This window comes from Lineus longissimus, chromosome 1 (genome assembly GCF_910592395.1).
Source record: "Lineus longissimus chromosome 1, tnLinLong1.2, whole genome shotgun sequence".
Taxonomy (NCBI): domain Eukaryota; kingdom Metazoa; phylum Nemertea; class Pilidiophora; order Heteronemertea; family Lineidae; genus Lineus; species Lineus longissimus.
Window position 1 is genome coordinate 6,696,571 of NC_088308.1, and position 19,837 is coordinate 6,716,407.

At 40.0% G+C, this 19,837-nt stretch overlaps 1 protein-coding gene across 5 annotated transcripts in view; it reads right to left on the reverse strand.

Moving 5' to 3' along the window:
* Window positions 1-19,837, reverse strand: part of LOC135487135 (RYamide receptor-like) — a 91,617-nt gene that overhangs the window by 6,974 nt on the left and 64,806 nt on the right. For 4 of the 5 annotated variants that reach the window (XM_064770579.1, XM_064770560.1, XM_064770551.1 and 1 more), the window contains one exon: window positions 112-399. The gene's annotated coding sequence lies outside the window, so the exon portion shown is untranslated. The remainder of the gene's footprint in view (window positions 1-111; window positions 400-19,837) is intronic. The other variant, XM_064770569.1, reaches the window with a different exon arrangement.

The following is a 19,837-nucleotide window of genomic DNA, read 5'->3' on the forward strand; positions in this document are numbered from 1 at the left end:
AAAGTTCTAAACTTTAAGGGTTTAAATGCTCTGGTAGATAATGAAAAATGCTTCTTTTCACTGTGGTCGTCATTACACATACCTCATCGAACCCTAGTGGACAATACTTACTAAACGATTTCTACTGCTGCGAAGATGGTCGTGTTAGAAAAATCCTTACTGCAGACATGTCCCCGGGATTTTTGCTACTTACACTTCTGACTGAGGCGCTTAGAAAATCAGAACATGAACACTGATCACTCCGATCACTTCGATTACGTCAAGTCCTTAATTCCGTCGACTATCAGCTTCTTCGCCCGGAACTGCAAGGTTGATTTACTCATCAGATGCTGGTTTCATCGCGCAAGTGAATCACCTGGGAGTGTTGGCGGAAGCTGGCATGTGCCTCGGGGATCGCATCTAGAAAAAGATAATGAAGATGGCTTCGTTAGAGAAGCGTGTTACAAACGTAGGAATAAGCTATGGAAAAGGGAGCAGGCATGGTTATGCAACAGATTAACAGAGAAACGTCGATGGGATTTTATCCCGACCTTCTGATTGTTATTTGTCCTCGAAGGACAGTTTTAAAATGAAAGCGCGCAATTACAATCGAAACACCAAATCTCACTGCTGCAACCAGTAAATGACTCAAAAATGTACATTTTAGAACCTCGTGACCTTTTTTTCTGGATAACCCGATACATGTCTGTAAATGACTTTTTGACTCGGATCGTGTGTTACGACATTCCCAAGACAAACCAGACCAGCGAGTCGCTAATAACATTTCTTCTAATGAGAAACTCTTGTTTGCCAGGCTAAGCGGGCTAAGCGCTCGCTATTTCCTTTCATTCTCCTCCTTCCAAAGCAACAAACACGTATTTCTTCATGTAACTGTTGGTCTATTTGCTTTTCTTTCACTTGTTACAGCGGGGCGGGAAATGAAGCCAGGAACGGATCACCTCCCTGCATTCAAAATAGCTGTCCATTTCTAAGGACTGGGAAGCAATTAATTGTTTATTAACAGGATCTTAACCAGACCATGTCCCGGAAATATACAATGCTTAATTCCAAAACTCTCTTGAGCGCTATTATATTTCACACAAAACACTAACGCAATAAATCACAGACAACATATAAATAAGGGCAAAAGGGTGCGCAGAAGGGTCAAAGAATCATGCACACGGAATCCCTTAACTAGGAATTCCAGTATACTGTGCGAACGCTTTTAAGCCGGTTGAGCTGCGCCCGTTCACAAAACCTATCTTATGTACGTTGCATCTGTGCGTAGCAGACGCGCATCAACTGGTAACATAGCGTCGAAACAGTAAATTCATTCATCAAAAACGGCATCCCTAAAAACATAAGGACACCTGCATCGCCTAAACAACTCACGATTGCAGGTTGTTGCCTGGGTCAAACCGCCTCGCCAGCAGGCTGTCATCTTTGCATAGTTAATCCCTGACGGAACGCCAGAAGGCATGTGGAGTTGACTAATGGGCAAGGCGTTCACGTGACCTCGACACGATGAAAAAGATACCAGCAATCCCTCCTTCAATGGGCCATATATATTTACACGAAACATAGAAGTAACATTATATCCACTTATTAAGCAATGTCATAAATTGACGCAGCCACATGTTAAGCGTGATATTGCAACTACACCAAATCACGGTGAGTGTCATTTACCATCTGGTTCTCAGGTTCTTTTCGTTCAAAAAACGCTTGTTGTGAACGCTTGCGGACATTAATATTGTCAATTCTGGCCAGATTCAAGTTTCTTATATCTCACAAGATTAAATATGGAGTGAAAGAGCGCGAGTGGCTTCTTGCGAGAATCCCCAATATGTTTCGCTTGACCAAAGACGTGGTTTGACTACTAGTTATCTTCGTTGCAAGTTTTGTCGCCGATGGGTTGACCCCTTTAACGACGGGTTCAAACGCAAGGTCACCTCAAAGCCAGTTCCAATTTTATTAGTCTTATCAGGCAATTGAAACTTTGGTGAGAGAAAGTTAGGAAACGAGTCGCGTCTACGTATCTTCCTGGATTAAAGGCTAATTTGTTTCTTCCAATCCGTCGTCACCAAGACAATTCAATTGGAGACATACCCGACTGAGAAGGGTTGGGTTTTATTTTGCAGATTCAGCAGTCTGACTCTAGTGTACCATGATCAGCTGTGCATAGCGCGATGTAGTGTTCCTGAATGTATTTCCCTGTTTTCCTCGGAAACACAGACACTTTTAGTTTGTAACGTTTAAATTCCCTGGCCATGCCGCACAACAATAATTGCGGATAGTTGAGACTCTGGACCATGTGCCATGTTCTTGGCCTGTTCCAGAACAGGGACAGAACAGGGAATCGAATACAGTCACTGCGTAAGGATCAGGCATGGACCCTAGATGACGTGTAATCTCATTGATTTCGTGATCATCGTGTATTGTTTTAGCTACATGTATAACATATTCTCAGGTCGGCGTACGTATTTCAACAGGATTTCGAGACATTTGCTGAATCAATTACATGTACATGTAGTTTCTTTTTAACGTATCTGTTATCGAAGATCAACGATAATCTACAGACATCGGCGGATTTATATTCTTAACATGAGAGAATTGAAATTTAACTAGCGGTAGCCTATTTGGTATTCATCGTCTGAATTACTCCGGAGCTTTTAGATGTCTTTACTTTACAAATTGAATTGGACTAAACGGGGGACATTTGGTTAATTGTATTTGTAAATCGCACCTTTCTTGATTAAAAGCGTGCCGAAGTGGTTTAGCATTGGAAAATCGTATCGATCAACGCCTCAAGGCAGAATGCTCTTAGGGAAAGCTTTCCTACATGGAGATCCGGGAGGAACATTATGCTCTGTCATCTATGTCTATACCAGTGGTATTGAAGCTCCCCCTTTCTCCCCGACCGCCCTGCTTGACATATCCACAGGCAGAAAAAAAATGGATGGGCTTGACATTTCCATAATGAACTTTTTTGCATAAGATCTAGTTCCATTCATCTTTGACTGGTTCTGAACATATAATTCACAAGCTAGAGATTATGCACATGGTCGCCCGATGCTATTCATCTTGCTTAAATTGGATAGACAATGGGTTAGCAGTACCACGATGTTTGATGGTCATGGCGTTAGGGCATGGCCTGGGTTTCAAATTCGCAGTGCTTAATCAACCGGTATTAGATCGTTGAAAGCATAGTATTTTTGCATGCCATAAAAACAGTAGCCTAAAACTTTGGCTGAAAAATCCTATAAAGAAAGAAGAACGGTTTTTATCGACAACGCGTAAAATATATTGAAAGAAAATAACTTCACATCAGAATACCAGAGCATGCCTGCGACACAAAGCACCGTCAGCATTTTCAGCAATGCAATTCTATCTCCAAGTAATTTGTTTCACAATTCATTTTACACCTGCCATACATTGAAAACAGCTCCTAAATCATCAGACAATATCATATCATGCAAGAAAATTAATAACCCGGGCGACATTTCCTCTGTCGCAGTTCCGCCATTACCTGGTCGTAATTCCATGTATTGTGTTGCATTCAGCTGTAAACAACATTGCTTCGTCGAATAGTGATAAAAAGTGGCAATTTCTGCATGAGAGCCGTTTTCAGGTTATGATGAAATTTGCCATCCAGTAGTCTGACTGTGGATGTTGATACTAGCGTAATAACAAGACGGAGTAACATCATTTACAGTTATACAATGTGTTTCTGATGTACAGGGCTCCAGCCAACCCGAGGGTGGTAATTTTAGCATGGATAATGTCAAATCATCTGAGAAAGTGCACTGCCGTCTGAAATCCGACACATCATGATATGTCCATAGACGACAGTAATTGCAGACTTGTGACGGAAAGAATTGGCCTCGTTGATATCACATGTGAGGCGAAGAAGGACCGCTCAACCCCACTCGTAATCGACAAGGTTCTATTATTACATCGTAGACTATGATAATTGGTCGTTTTTGTATAGCGATGAGACTTTTAAAGGTTTCTGAAGAAGCTTCGTAGACAGCGCATACACTTGGCCCGCTACGTAAAGATAAAAGCGAAAACCAGAGAGTGCTTGAACCCACACTGTGCTCGGGATGAAGAGTCGGATACATTAAACCGTGCCAGCGCGCCTCAGGCGCATGGATTGATAATGTCAATTGGGGCGAAGACCCTTCCTTCAAAACACCTTGTTTCGACTATGGCAGGAGATGCCACTGCGTAGCAAGATCGGTTAGATTCACGGAGATGGCTCTTCATCTACATGCCGACACGTGGCCGAATATCCAATATGTACATGTACACGTAAACATTTTACGCGTATAAAATTATGCGACATCTTAGCAATTTCCACCAGGTTTACAACAAGAGACAGGGTTGGGAAATCCTAATTTAAATCAACAAGGACATTGAGCAGCTGTTCGCCTAAACCTATTTTGATAATGACACAGGTTATAGCAGCGTGGGTGCAACCAGGAGCCCAGGCGGTAGGCGATTTGCGGGATGCAGGGCGACATCAGCGACACACTGCTGGGTAGTAGGTGTGGGCCTGCTACCGCTCATTCTAACATGCCTCGTATAGTGCTGCTTTTCCGATTACAGAAAGTCCCTTAGCCTACTCCTTTCTCAGTTAAGACGGTTTGATGAAGAACAGCACTGGCGTAGTTTAGGAGATTAATCACTCAATGAGACTGACAAAGGACTTGGGTCTTACACCATCCTCGAAATGAGATTCTATATGCACCATTACTGAACAAAATTGATTTCTGAGTGAATGTCATAAATCCAGCAAATTTCAATAAAACTCTTGAATCGTCAACCTACTTGATATTTTTTTCAACTTCTTCTCAATCTATCCGCCATCAGTTGGAGAGGATGACGTATTTCTCACAAAACGCCAAACGCATTTTACTTTGTTTGCGTTCTATTCAGGAAAAAAACAAAAACCTAACAGAGAGAGTATCGGGTAACCGAAGCAGGGTATTTCTATTTAGGTCAATGGAGTCTTGGGTGATATGAATAAAGACTAGCAAATGCTTTTACTTCAATTTTGTACAGAAAGGCCTAGTGTAAATATACATGGAGTTTTAGATAAAAGCATTTGCTAGTCTTTATTCATATCACCCTTGACGCATCTAAAAGCCAAGTCACGAGGGTTTCTTTTATAAAAACTTGTGGCCAACTTTCGTGTCAGTCACCTCTCAACGTTTTATTAAGATCATCGTCAATAAAGGCTCGAAACAAGTCACAGAAATAATCAGAATACGACAAGTATTTCTGTAATTTCTTTGCTGATAGAAGCCGTTTTTTAAATCTGATGTGAAGGGCTATTCTATACCTGTCAAACGGGCAGCGTCGATGTTCCAGAAGTGATCATGTTACCGCCAACAGTACCTTGGGACAGGTTTCGATGCCCCTAGGACGAATGATTCAATGTTTGCTTCTATTTGAGGTATATTGAAGGTCATGGATCTCTATAGAACCGTATCGTATTTTGTCACTATAAATGTACAAACGGTAAGGGCAATTTTACCGGGAGGTGGGCATATAAGACCGCCGCCGGCTATCACCCGCAGTGAAACTTTAACACCAACCCTGCGTTAAGCAGGCAAAGGGCGGCCACAAAAATGTAATTTTTTTGCTGGTGGTTCAATATTTAATGAGTACATCAAGCATCGGTCCTCCACACAGCGGAATATTTGTTCGAAGAACGGTAATCCATCGTCGTAGCTCTGGCTCTGGCGCGTGTCGATACTTCTTTAATGAATTGACTGTCTCACATACCGAATTTGTTGGCACTAACGAGGAAACGAACTGAGCGGGACTGACTTTAACTTGTATAAAGTGGATGCATATGTACTTAGGAAATCTTGCCCGGGGTCATATTCACGCTTATCAGGGCTGTTGTTAGCAAGGAAATGTCATTCTGATGGCTAGATGACTAAGTTTCAGATTATCATGACGATAGCAATCATTCCTGGTGTCGTTAAAAGGGCTCCTACGCCATAACGCAGTCCGCATTCGCCTACTCGTCTCGATCCTGAGACGTTAATTTGTGCAATTTGCCGTAGGTGAGAAATGCTTTTTCGTAATTACGAATTGAAGTGTAACTGTCTGTATTCGAACATATTCATAATATGACGATAAATTACTAATTATTTTGGAACGGGTATGTATGATCAAAGGCTGCCCTTGGTGAGATTGAGATACGGCGCTATGATTCCTTTTAGAAAGCAGGTGATTTGAGAGTGAAACTTTATAACATCCTTAAATGGGTTTGACTGACCTTTCACCAGAGATCGAACCCTGTCTCAGCCTGCGTGATATCGGCTCTTGTTATATCATATATCATATATATGGTTCGCTACCAGCCTCTGCGCGTAGGTAGGCTACACTCTTATACATAAGGGTGTTGTGAGCTTTCGAAAAACCTTTAAAGGGTTTCGACCAACTCCATAAGCACCCCGTCGAGGTTTTCATAGCGGATGATCCCAACGAGTATGAATCAAGGGTATGAAGGGTTGAGGGTTTCCCCTGAAAATCAAAGCAGCCTTGGTTGCTTCGGTGTCACAATTCACTGCCACCTTTTGATTAATTACAACATGACATTCTGCATCCAGCGGTTTATAATAAGCCGACATGATAAACTAATACCGTTCTAATACTTCATATGAGAGTAAGAATTATCGTTTTTAGCGCGACGAACGCTTCGATTGACTGTTTCTTGGCATGCCATTCAAGATCGACCATGATCTATCAGTGATGTATGATAAACACCTTCAGTTCTCACCATCCCTTTATTACGCAACACTATGTGCGTCTTTACATTTATTTTTCGAGTAATTCCTTTGTCTGTTTGAAGTAAGGCATTATAGAATTGCGTGGCGGAGGAACCAAACTAAAGGATAATAGTATTACAGTTACCAAGCCCGAGGGGACTATGAGAAGAATGTTATATCCATTCCCAGTACTAGCATCGTATTGTCTAAATTGTCGTCAGAAAGACCTTTGGATTGCTGTAATGCTAGTGGAGGCTCTTTGATAAACTGTAACTGTACATTCACTTGCATGCAATTCATGAGCATTTTTCTGAACATGATAAATGGTTCAATTTCGATTTGATAGACAAATTGAGGAGACCTTATTTAGCCATCTCCAAAATATTACCTCAGCAACTGAGCTGGTAATGCTATTGCCGGAATTTACAGAAAAGATCAAATCATGAATTTTAATAAAACATTTAATATCCACAATCCCCTTATGTATGATACACTATATTTCCTTCACTTCAAACCCGGCCATTACAGAATCCAATATTGATATTAATGATTCAACGTGAGGAGCATCTCAATACTCAGGAGTGACGACCGTGTTTTTATCGAGACATCTTTACCATTGTGTACTTTCAGAGAGGAATTAAGGGGCATAACACATTAAAAGAATATGAGGCTTTTTATTGCAGTATGTATGTTTTTCCTCTGGTTCACCAGTAAACAATTTTTCTTAACGTGTTTGATGCTTTTAAACTTTTGTTTCAGCTCATCGTTATTTCCTGTACGCACAAGTCCTGGCGCGAACGACCTTTCCAACCACGTGAGGGCACGCCGAGATCCGCGTTCACGTCACCCCGCGCAACGTCATTTCCATTTATCGTCGCAGTTGCGGTAATCAAGCGCCATCTGCGTGACGTCGGAAAAATCCGTGATATCAACGCCAAGAAGTCACAGGGTAGATCCATGGTAACCGCCTTACTAGTGCATCGTTCCAGGTGGAAAAGGTCGACGCATGGAGAGTTCGGGTCAAATCGGAGTCAACATCGACAAAGCGTGATAATTCGGTCAGATTTTGAATTTTTCCTTTTTTTGTGCAATTTCTTGATGGAAACTACTTATGGAGAATAGGAGGTGACTGGGCAGCCGACAGCGGCTTACTGGACTTTGCGCAACGAAACGAAACGAGCGAAATGGGGGAGCGACCATTATGTTTTACCCCGGTACGTCAAGTTCGATACAATATGGTGTCAGTCACCAGTGAGTGATGACCCACATCCACCCAGGCAGCTGAGACACATGTCTTGTTGGACATGCCTACCGATTTTTATTAAATAAAAGCATAACTTCACTTCACACTTTTCGGGGTTGAAAATGTACTCACGTAAATCACCAAAATTACATGCCAAATTCGCACATGACCTGTTATTTCTCAAAGCGTCTGAATGTAATGTATGCGCGTAATGTATACTCTCAGCAAGCGAATAGTTTTGATCGACGGTTTTTGATACGAATCATTTCCTGTATGGCCGTTACAAGCCGTTGTCTGAATATGATGTGAACCTGTTTACCGTTCAATGCTGCTCCCTGTGACGCTGTACCCGCAAATGTTCAATGAACAAAATGCTGATAATGACTTACACGGCTTGTTCGCATCGTAAACATAGTGGTACCCGGGTTAACTGTCTTTGCGTTTGGCCTAATTTTACAACGATTACTCCCCATGTAACCACGATCTAGGATGGACAGGCTGTGTATTATGAATAGGAAAAGTCACCTAGGGACCGTTGCGTAGAATACTTTTTTGGCGAAATATTGCGCAAAGTCCAGTAAGCCGCCGACAGCTGTGTAATATTGCCCTTAATAATGCCAATGATCCTTTAAGCTTCATTGCTGATGTGTTTCATTTCCATCTATTTACAAAATATGTCGAGATTTTTTTCTGATAACAATTGAATTGTCTGGCTCATCAACTGGTTACGCACAGGGACTGTTCATCACTTACTGTGTTTTTCGTGATCGTCTGCCTCCAGTAATCATTTTCCCTTTATATCAAAAGGCGCACAGCAGTCTCTATGTCATACTGGTGAATTTGTCTATAAGAATGCAATACCGGATTAAAGTGAAAAAACAAGCATGTATTCGTCTGTGTTATTGCATTGTAATCGTGTTTATCATTTCCCGATGGAGAAATATCGGCGCAAGGGGCAACGGCCGCTGCATAGAAATCTTGTTCATCGGAAATAATGGCATTTCGTTGTGCACGTACCATTGCTCCGTGAGGAAAGCCAACGACGAAATCCAATGTCTTCAGTGTTTTATTGATATTAAATGTCAATCCGGGTCTATTGTCATCGGCAATCTAATTGGCAGTCTTTATTATTTTTGATACATGGTGCAGCTGGGGCATTCTATATTTGATCTTCCTTTTTCTTTGTACACACACGACACGCGAATCTAAGACAGCGCGGATTACATTTCTTTCTGGGGTATAGCCTAGAGGTTGTTAACTCAACTGGGGATCAGAAAGCACGACATTTATGCGGTAAAACCACTGGACTGCCTCGTTCTGCAGAAATGATCAGACACTTTCGACGGAAGCAAATCGTTCTGATTCCCGCAATCGCGTGCCATGATTGATGTTGCAAAATAATTAACCTGAATCTCGGTTTAATCTTGATAGCACATCTTTAGTATATTCTTCGTAGGGTCTTATGATACTGTATTTTTTAGACAAACCAAATTTATGCCACTGGGGATCAAATAAGTTAAACTCGGTATAAACAACATGTGTTTTTTAAAAACACATACTATGCATTCCATTAAAAACATACCTGCATGTTTGATTTAAGGTTAAAAAGCAAAACCTTTCCATAAAGTGCATGTAATACTAACTCCTTTCGCAATTTAATTTTTCAATCAACTCAGCAAGCATAGTACTTTGTCTTTTAGTTTATATCATCTTTTTCGCTTTAAAAGTTGTAATGACTTCTCATTAAGCGGGTTTACATTTTAAGCTATTTCTGACAAGAAAGCAAAAAAGCAATTTTCGTCGTTTCGACAACTCAATGGAGTAAGCGTATAGAATTTGCTTCGATGAAAGGTAATGTTTGTCTGATATAATATCAGTATCATGACTCCCGTATCAGACATAACATGAATCATACGATGAAAACGAACAGACGAGACTAAAATTGGACATTTTCCTTTATCTTAGTCACTTTCTTTCAGCCAGAAAGAATTTTTTCAGTTTGGAGATTACAAATCTTTGTAATGATTGGGTGATGTTAGAGATGTTATATGTACACCGTCACTAATGAACGACAATAAGATCGGCCAACGTGTTTTTTTTCCTTTCAGCCACCAAATAACATGCTAAGTAAAGCCGTACTTAGTGTAATTTTAATTTTTTGATCTCCATATGAATTAGACATTAAAAGGTTTATCCTTCAACCTTTACTCTTCAAATAGGTGAATCTATCTTAGTCCTTCCAACGCATGCATATGTTAAACACAGGCTTTGATCTATACTAAGGAGTGTCTCGATCAGTTACCGTTGGGGAAACAGGTTTCTCTTTGTTTTGTTTGAGAAGCAAACTATAATCTCATTGTTTATCGGAATTTGATTTCCCCAGACAAAAAGAATCAATCCGTCGCATGAGGTATGACAAGTGCAAAACTTCAAAGAAGACTGAAATCGGCTTAGGACAGAATTTGATTCACTTAAGCGTTTTCCCACTTAGCTGTCACCGCACCAATATTCACATGAACTGTCTTAGCCATCGCCTCTACAACTTCGCCTCACCCTCAACACGCCGAGGCAAGCAAATTTGTCTTCCCACCGGTTCCTTTTAGAGCGGTAATGAATGGATTAGAAGGAGATACCCTAACCAAATGAAGTGATTGCTCTGAGCTAAATCCACAACTAGACGACAATAATTCATTGGTTGTACATTGTATATAGTATAAAGTGTGATCCGTGTGAGCAGCTTCGTTTTTACCATATTGTGGTAGGCTTAATAGCAAGCATTGTTACCAAAAGAAAAAAAAGGGATAATCATATAATGTGCTGCTGGATAAATATTTCATGCCGGACAATTTACCAAACACAATGCCTTTGCTTTCAGGCAATACTGCAACATAAAACAGTGCTCGATTTGCTCAGTTACGACCTGTATGCGGCAGTGAAGACGAACCGCATTCAGATGCCCTGCTAAGATGGAGACAAAGAAACATAACCACCGCTATGAATGTTATGTAAGAAAGGGGAATCAAGACAGATCTGAAAAAATCACTTCAATGGCTTCAGGTTATTTTTACGGCGGTCCCTAAATGTCTCTATTAAGCTTTGTCCTCGATGATATCTTGTTTGGTTCATATGGCATTTCTCTTCTTTCTCCGAGAAAATATCCCGATTGTGACGTTTCATCAGAACAAAAAAAGACGGAAGAAAGAAAGAAGGGATTATAAAAATCTCCTGCTTTTGTGAGAAGCTTTGAGTCGGGCCAATATCGTCCATTGCTTAACTAACGTAAAATAAGCCTCCAATCCCTGCGGGGTCCCTGTTGTTTGATCATAACCCTTTTTCCCCAAGATATCGCACAGACGCGAAAAGATCAACCCTGCCAAGTGATCAAAGGTGACGTATTATTAGTCTAGTCAGATTTCCCTATCGTGGTAACGGGAACTCCATTAAGATTGTGATCAGAAACGATATTCCTCGAGGATATGTCGGAAAAATACAAACGAGGCGATCTTTCAGTGGCGCTCAGGGTTTAATGGCAGAGGAAAAAGCTTTATTTTAGCGATGATCTAGAGGGATGAAAAATGCAATTATTAGATTAGATTTTAGATTAGTGGGATACAGATGCATACAGAACTAAAAATAACTATGCTACTCTAAACATAGCCTAAAGTAGTTTTACTGTATGTAGCACGGAAGTGCTCGTTCGTTCTGGAATGGTTTCGTAAAACTGACTGATGAAATACTCGACATAAATGTGCCTGCCTATCTCAAGCGGAGCGTGCAACCCGAGATTCAGAAGCTCCAATTGTATGCCATTGTATGAAGAACAAACCCCGGTACGTTACTAAATAAATTGCTTTGAACCATTAAGTTGGTTACAATAAATTTCCGTCGCAGACCATATGTCCGTTAACTGATGTGCCCAGTATGCTTGGGAAAGCTCACGGCGCCAGATTATTGGCATAGTTGACATTAGTACTAAAATAGAGTGTTTTTCTTTCATCATCAATCAATTGGTTTTTTCCAGTCCTCAATATCTACTGCAAAATACGTCTGATTAATTTTCGAAAAAGTCTTACTTCAATCAGTGGAATATAAAACCAAACGAATTGGGTTTTTCGCAAAAACGTTTTATTGTAATCCGAGACCTTCCTTGGCTATAAGTAGTACTAAATACACCGGTTTCGTCAGTTCGTATGATAATCCATAATTAGCTATTGAGTCATTCCTTTGAACTGATATGTATCAGTAATGCCGATAACTTGAAAGAGATTTGTAAATGACAAAAAACAATGTTTTGTTCAAATGCTCTATTCGGTTGTCTTCCTATTTATGATTGGAACAATGCCGTGGTATGTACATGTATCTCTGTAATTCTTGATTTTGATGAACACAGCATTAGCAATTCTGAAACAAGGTAAAGGCCCAACATTAATTGGAAAACAAAACTGTACCGGTACTGACAAATTATATAGCAAAAATTCCTTAATTTATAATGCTACAAATACACTCACTGGGAAAAATTAACTGTTCATGTCGAAAAAAAGTACCCAAAATCTAACATGTCTGACGAAGAAAAAAAAATCTGTATGTACGTGCCTGATATGTGAAAGTAACATAGAGTATGACCTAGTTCATTTTGTGAGGCGTTAGGTTATGTATTCTTTTCCGTTATACCGCTCAATAGAAGACCCTCGTTTCAATTGTTTTAAGAAGGTAAAGCAATACCGTGTACCTGCAAGCTTTTTATTGTGACAGAATCATAGAAAAGTTCCTCTTCAATTATTGACTAAAGCGGAAAACGTATTTATTCTCATGGGTGTACGAGTTCTGGTTAGAGCTTCAATGATTTCAATTACCAGTGGATAAGGTCGAAACTGCGAAGTTGATTGCTGAATATGTATTTATTGCAAATACAATCGTAGGTGCAGTACATGTCGAAGCGTATACCGGGTATACATGTATAAATTCTATAAAGTATTGATACAGGGTGTCAAATAAAACATGGCACATTAGTTGCAAGCCTTAACAAAGTTGATAAATGTGATGTGGGCGACCTTAAGAGTATCAAACAAGGTGTGCTGATAGTTTTTCCTGAAGTATAAGGCCTCGTTATCACTTTCATCAAGCCGTTATATAATGCAACTGTTTCATGTTTTATCAAACACCCTTCATCATCCTAAAACTATCGACGGGTGTTTTATCTTGTCTGAGTCAGCAACCGAAGAACCAGTACGCCCTTAAAACTGCACTTGGTGAACCATGACATAAATCTCGCAGTCATAATAACTTCCGAACTCATAATAACAACTGATCGTAAAGCTTTTTTATATTCTTATCCTGGTTCATGGGCTGTCTCACATTTTCTGATAGAAATGATGCTGTTATATAGTTTGTTTTCCTGATACAAGTAGGCCTGGTCAGCTTAGCATTTAATGTGATATCTGGGATGCGACTGAATAAGCATGTTTTGGAATTGATTCCTTAGTTTATCTTTAAAATCGAAATCGACCCATTCACGAAAATCCCCATGACTTAATCAATTACATGTTCTATCAATCTGCTGTGTGGTACAGATACAATATAAAGGTCCCCATTATATAATAAAACAGTCTAGAGAAAGAAAAATAATTACGCAGACCACGACGTAACACACGAGTCATCCTTAAATGACGATGTGGCGAAAACAATAAAAATAATGCAATATGAGTCGTCTAGTGATGCTTTCGTTGGTTACACCCACCACCACTCACTCACTCCTGCAACTATGACAGTTCTATGTAAACTATGCCAACCACCAGCAGTGCCTTGATTTGATTGTTGGATCGTAATGCATGTACAATGCTGATGAACCGTCAACTACATTTATCACGTTGTTGACATTGACATTACATTGACATGATGTGGCACAAGTCGGCTGTCATTTTGTCAACTTATACCTTACAGTGTTTGAACAGGTTTCCCCCAAACACTTCACATGACTGTCTGTCTTATACCTTTACTTGCCAATGACAGTCATCACCACAATTATATGTTGTCGTCATCCAGCGCTTGAAGCTGTTGAACAAACCTTAGTGACTTAAAGTATGTTAACGTAACATGCAGAAAGTCTTATTTTCATCGATTTGTACTCTGATTAATTTTGTTCGCTAAAATGTTTCCTCGAGGATAGATCTGTTTAATGGATGCTTTCAACTATTAATGGTCCACCAGCAACCATAATGACATTTCCTGCAAGCTTTCTCATTTTTCACTGATGGATTTAAAGATTGATGTCTATTACTAAGGAGATTGGTTTTGATCATAGCATACATGTCAAATTACTTCGACTTGGGGTATGATAGATATAGGATTCTAGTATTTTGGGTATATTTATTTCTTGCTACAATAATTGGGTACACGGCGTTGAATCTCCTAGTGTTTTGGGCATGTTCAACACTTGCTACTATAAAGGTGTACACAACGTTGAATCTCCTTGATAAAGCATTTTTGGCATGTTCAATTCTTGCTACAATACTTTGGTACAAAACATTGAATCTCCTTTGAAAGACACAACGTCGTCAGCGTATACACATGTTTATAGTACAGCATGACATGTCCTGAGATTGCGACGTCCCTTCTCTGTGAAAATGGGGATGACCATGATTAAACTTATTGAGGTTAAGAAGATAATACAAAGTAACAACGACAATACTGATTGAATCGTGAAAACCACTCATCACCATAAGCCATAATTACGTATTCTATATTGCCATGTACAACAATTTGTTATAGTACATAGTACTGTAAGGATTCGAACTAATCAATCCCTCTTCGTGAAATTGGCTCTTAGCGATTCCGTTAATTGAATGATCCTACGCAGTGAGCAATTAGCAATACCGTGAGAGATAATAGTTTTTCATTTATTGATTAATTTGATTATGAAACACAAATCAGAGATGGTTATTTTGTTTCAGTTAGAAATGACAAAGCAGCGAGTATTTTGTTTGGATAGTGCCGGTGATGTGAGAGAAATTCTATATTTGGCCGATGTTTCATCTCATCAAGTCTCATAATACGCACAAATTGTTTTCCATTAAATGACGACATGTGAATTTGTACAACTAATCAAAGCGAGACCAAAATAACTGTCACTTTTCTCAAAAGCTTGTCGCAATACTGTAGTCGCTACTGATTAAGAATAACAAAGAATGATAGCCGTTTTATCGTTTATTTACTCTTGAAAACACGGGACGTAACCTGGCTGTCTCAGCATCCGAGCTAGGCGTGCTCCTCCTAAGGGGGTGACCTAAAATAAGTCATGGGGTCCTATGCCTGAGTATCGGGTGACCCAGAAGAACATTCATAACACAACACATAGTCTGACCTGTTTCTTTTATAAAACTTCTCGGACCTTAAGCGTACCGCAAACGAGTGATTTATTCATTGCGATCTGGTATCGTCATCGGATGCGAGAGAAATCGAGGAATCGTAGGTGCTTGCAACTGACAAAAATCGGAGTCTCCGCAACCTGGGATCAGCATAAATCTCATCTGTCATCGGATTTATTCGTAGACGAGAGCACTTTTTGTCACACATAGCAGTGATTTGCAATGTAGTCGCATGCAGGTCGCGGTGACAACAAGCTCTTTCCTGCGGCGCATAAAGGCTACGTGGCATCGACTGTGTTTTTACGCAAACAGACAATGCAGGAAAGGTATATTTCACACCTTGCACATTAGCTGCCTTGGCACCACCTTCTATTTTGGGTTTCAAGAGACATTGTTTTCGGAAAGACAGGCCTGTGTTATAACACACCTGCAAGCGACACGAACTAGCTTTACTGAACTAGCAGCGTTATCAATATATCATTATGTATGAATCCAGAGTCTATCGGTGCATACTTTCTCTTCGCCTTTGTGTGTGAAAAAAATTTAAAAGCTCGAAAAATTACCTAAATACAAGTCTGTAGGCAGAGTTATGATAAAAGTCCCCAACGCACAGCATTGCTAATAGCTGTTGTTATAATAGAAATCTATAACCATTTGTATGGATTACCTGTGAAAGCCACCACGAACATTTCTCGATTTACAATGATAAAAATGATAATAATAATACATGAAGTGAGTTTATATGATATACATGTGGCGCTTTTTACTGTAATACTATCAACTGTCTCAACGCGCTTTACAATCGCACATATATATAACCCAGCCTATTCAGAAACCTTTTAGGAGAACCAAGGGCAGCCACAATCTAGCGCACGCAAGGACATTTCAGACCAGTTTTTGCTAATGCTTCTCAAGTAAGTATTACTTCTCTGTCATGCCTGTCATGCCTGTCATGTAAGTATACTTTCAGGAGTCTTATCTCTGACATCAGAGTCATGGGAAATGTTCGTTTTTTTCGAGCGTTACAGGGTTTCCAAAAGCGAAGAAAAAGTCACTCTGCTTTGTACATGTGTACAAGCACTTCGCTAACGACAGGATGTCTTCCCACCACAATAGGGAGTGTCCCGAATCTACAGAACATGCCGATTGAAGGCCAACTCAAAGAAAGCCATGTCGTTGTGTGCACATACAGTTTTTTTCCCTAACACGTCAAATCTGGGCGTCAGGAAGGATTGTGCCGTGTGAAATAGTGTGCCGCGGAAATTCGCCACAATGGGTTTGCGTGACTGATGTGATACACTTTTGATGTGAACTATATAAAACCGATATATGCTCACGTCGAACCGAACCTTATTCCTAACGGAAAAGCTGTTTTTTTCTTAAAGCGACAACTCGGGCGTATGAGTTTCCCCCAATTTCCCTGGCCAGGGAAAAATGTCCCCCGGTAACATCTAGGCTGTGCCAGTAGCATGAGTTTGGCATCCAGATCAATTTTTTTATGCTGATGCTGTCGTAACTGAATCGCGAGGCCTATTGTACCAGGCTGGATACATTAAACCAGTCACATGTATCTTCTGCATGCAAGCAGCTGGTTAAGTGTGTCTTAACACTGTTAACGGGACTCCTACGCCTTCAGTATCACTTTGAAAAGCATAAAATAGTAATGGATATGGAGTGTTATGTAAGAACTGTGTTCTGATGCATGTCTTGTCAACACCCATTTCTCAAAGGATATTATTTGACGTGCAAGAGACGACGGTCTTCTCGGAAACTATTCAGGATATCCCACACTCTGTGTTGCTATTTGGAAATTTTGCTCAACTGCTGTAAGTCATTTCGTTAAGTATATAAAATGAGTCATCTCTTTCTCTTATCTAAGAAGGTATTCAATGAGATTTTGAAAATCCATTAACAGTTTCATCACGTCTCCAGTAAAATAGACATGTCTTATCAAACAGAGACAGGGCTTGTCATAATTTAGGGACATAGATTGCACTGATCTCGATTTGTGACAATAAAAACATCGAGCACATGTTCATATTCGTAAAACGGAAAGAATACTCGTAGTACGCCAGAATAAAAATTGTGTGTGTCACGTTCTGAAATGTTTGCTGATCGCAAAGAAAGCGCGAAAGTGTTGTGGTTAACAGCATGCAGTCGATCAATGTGTAAGTATTTAGGTTCCCAGCTGAAAACCACACTGATGCAGTATCATCACAGAGCCAACAGAAGAGTGGAGCCCCCCCCCCCGGCCTATCACGTGGAAACGTACCACGACGTGGGATTCGAACTGACGATCGCAGACAGAGGTGATACCAAATTAATGTATATTTTCACCAGCGGTCTTTACAACGGCGCCACTTGGAGTGGCAGCCCAATCCATCTCAATAAACCAACTGAAATTGAAATGTTACACGCGTATATCTTTATTGCTCTAAAGCTCACATCATTTATTTAATGGAATGAGTTAAAGGGGTGACAAAACACTATCAAACGCTGTTATCAAAACCACAATGTAAGGGTTACTTGGCTATAAATTGCAGGTTCGATTCTCCAATCTCCAGGCGTTGATTTGTCCCACGTGGACGTTTCTAAATCGGTAATTAATCACACACAAACCGATTGAAATTTGCATAACGACTTGCAGTGGTAGCAGTGGTGCTTAATCATGATAGGACGGTTCGGTTTTAGAACCTGGATGTTTTAAGACCTTTTTTACAATAAACAGGTTCTGAATGTTAAAATAAATTTTGGCACTAACGCTGACAAATTTTGGCACTATCTCCTTCAGTTAGGTCAACTAAGCATAACACCAATATGTTGACGAACAACTTTATTTGAACACGGTCCCCGTGAATGAGAAAGACATACGCCGCTTATTTCTCCACAGAGGAGTACGTTGGTTAGAGGGTTAATTGATGAATTGATGAATTGCTATTTTGCTCCGTTGGTTTGTCTTTTCCATCACTACTTGATGTTTTTTGAACACTCGCACATACATGCTATGTTTGATCTGGTCTTGAGACAACTGATGAGAGACGAGTATAGGAACGATATGATTCTGCTCTTTCATGAAACTGGTTGAGAGTGTGTTACAAACTCACGCTTTGGGTTCAGAAATCTAATATTCATAATGTAATTTCAATAATTCGGGGATTTATTCAATGTTATCCTGGTGATATTCCCTTTTTCTTTGAATATGACATAGTCAACTCATAAGCAATGCGAAATCATTTTTGCTTAACACGTTATCTGTTCACATATATCCGATGATGAAATCATTTATCTCAATCTATAAAGTTAGTATAATCTATGACAGTACTACTGAGTGAGATTGGGGAAATTATCGTCTAGCAGGTGGTGTACATTGGTAACGTCATGAAACCAGCAAAAAGTTCTTATATCTCCTCGTTCGAGTGAGTGGTTTTGTATAAAAGACTGCGTACGTTCGAGCATCGTAGCTCTCTTGTAGCGTACAGGGGGACGAAACAAACGAGGTTCGAGACGTAACCGACGCTCACCATCTGATTTACGAGTGTATTTCAAGAGACAGGTCTAAATATTTGAAGACCGTGAAGAAACGGACCACAAGCAACATGACACATTTCCCCTTTTCGTTTCGGGTTATTATCCACTGCCACGGACTAATACTTAAGTCGTCCGTGATTCTGCTTGCCCAGGTACATCTCATACCTGGCTGAAATTGACATGATCCAAGAGGGACGAAAATCCGTTCATAATCATGTAATGAAATAAATGCGCCGTTCGGAATGCGGGAATTTAACTTAATCAAGCAATAGCATTCCGTGACGTTACTATTTATAGCTCACAAGGTCATTTGAATAAGATATTGATGACGTTTTAGTCACGTGACAGTCGGACATCGACACTTAGTATTTCTACGCATTTCAGCTTATTTCAAAGTCAATTATCTTTGACCCTGCATTGTTTTTAGCATGAATGATACCATAGAGTCAGAGAGAGAAATATTCAGGACAATTATGTAGTATTTCAAACACTCGGATATGTGCCAGATTGAATCTACCTGCCCTAGTTAGAAAGCCTGAATCCATTACGAAACCGCATGTTTGTCCGACATTGCCTGTAATTCAGCGATGGGGAAATAGAGGGCAGCAGCTGCAGTGACGTCATTATCGCGGAATGCTATTAGCAACGTGACACTATTTTCCCCTTTCATTTTCAGATTACTAAGTATTAGTTTTGGCTTCCTGTATCGATTACCCAGCTGATTTTGACATTTGATCAAAGAGGGACGCCAATCCTTTCACACAATCTGATAATCCAATCATCGTTATGAGAAATCTATAAATAAATAAGTTATTCCTGTTGTGATGCTTTTGGAACACAGAATAATGACCTCTAAATTTAACCGATATCTGCGGGATTTTTAGATTCTGCTTCCAGCGATTACTTCGAGCGGTCTTCACACTGAAAATGGCTTTAAG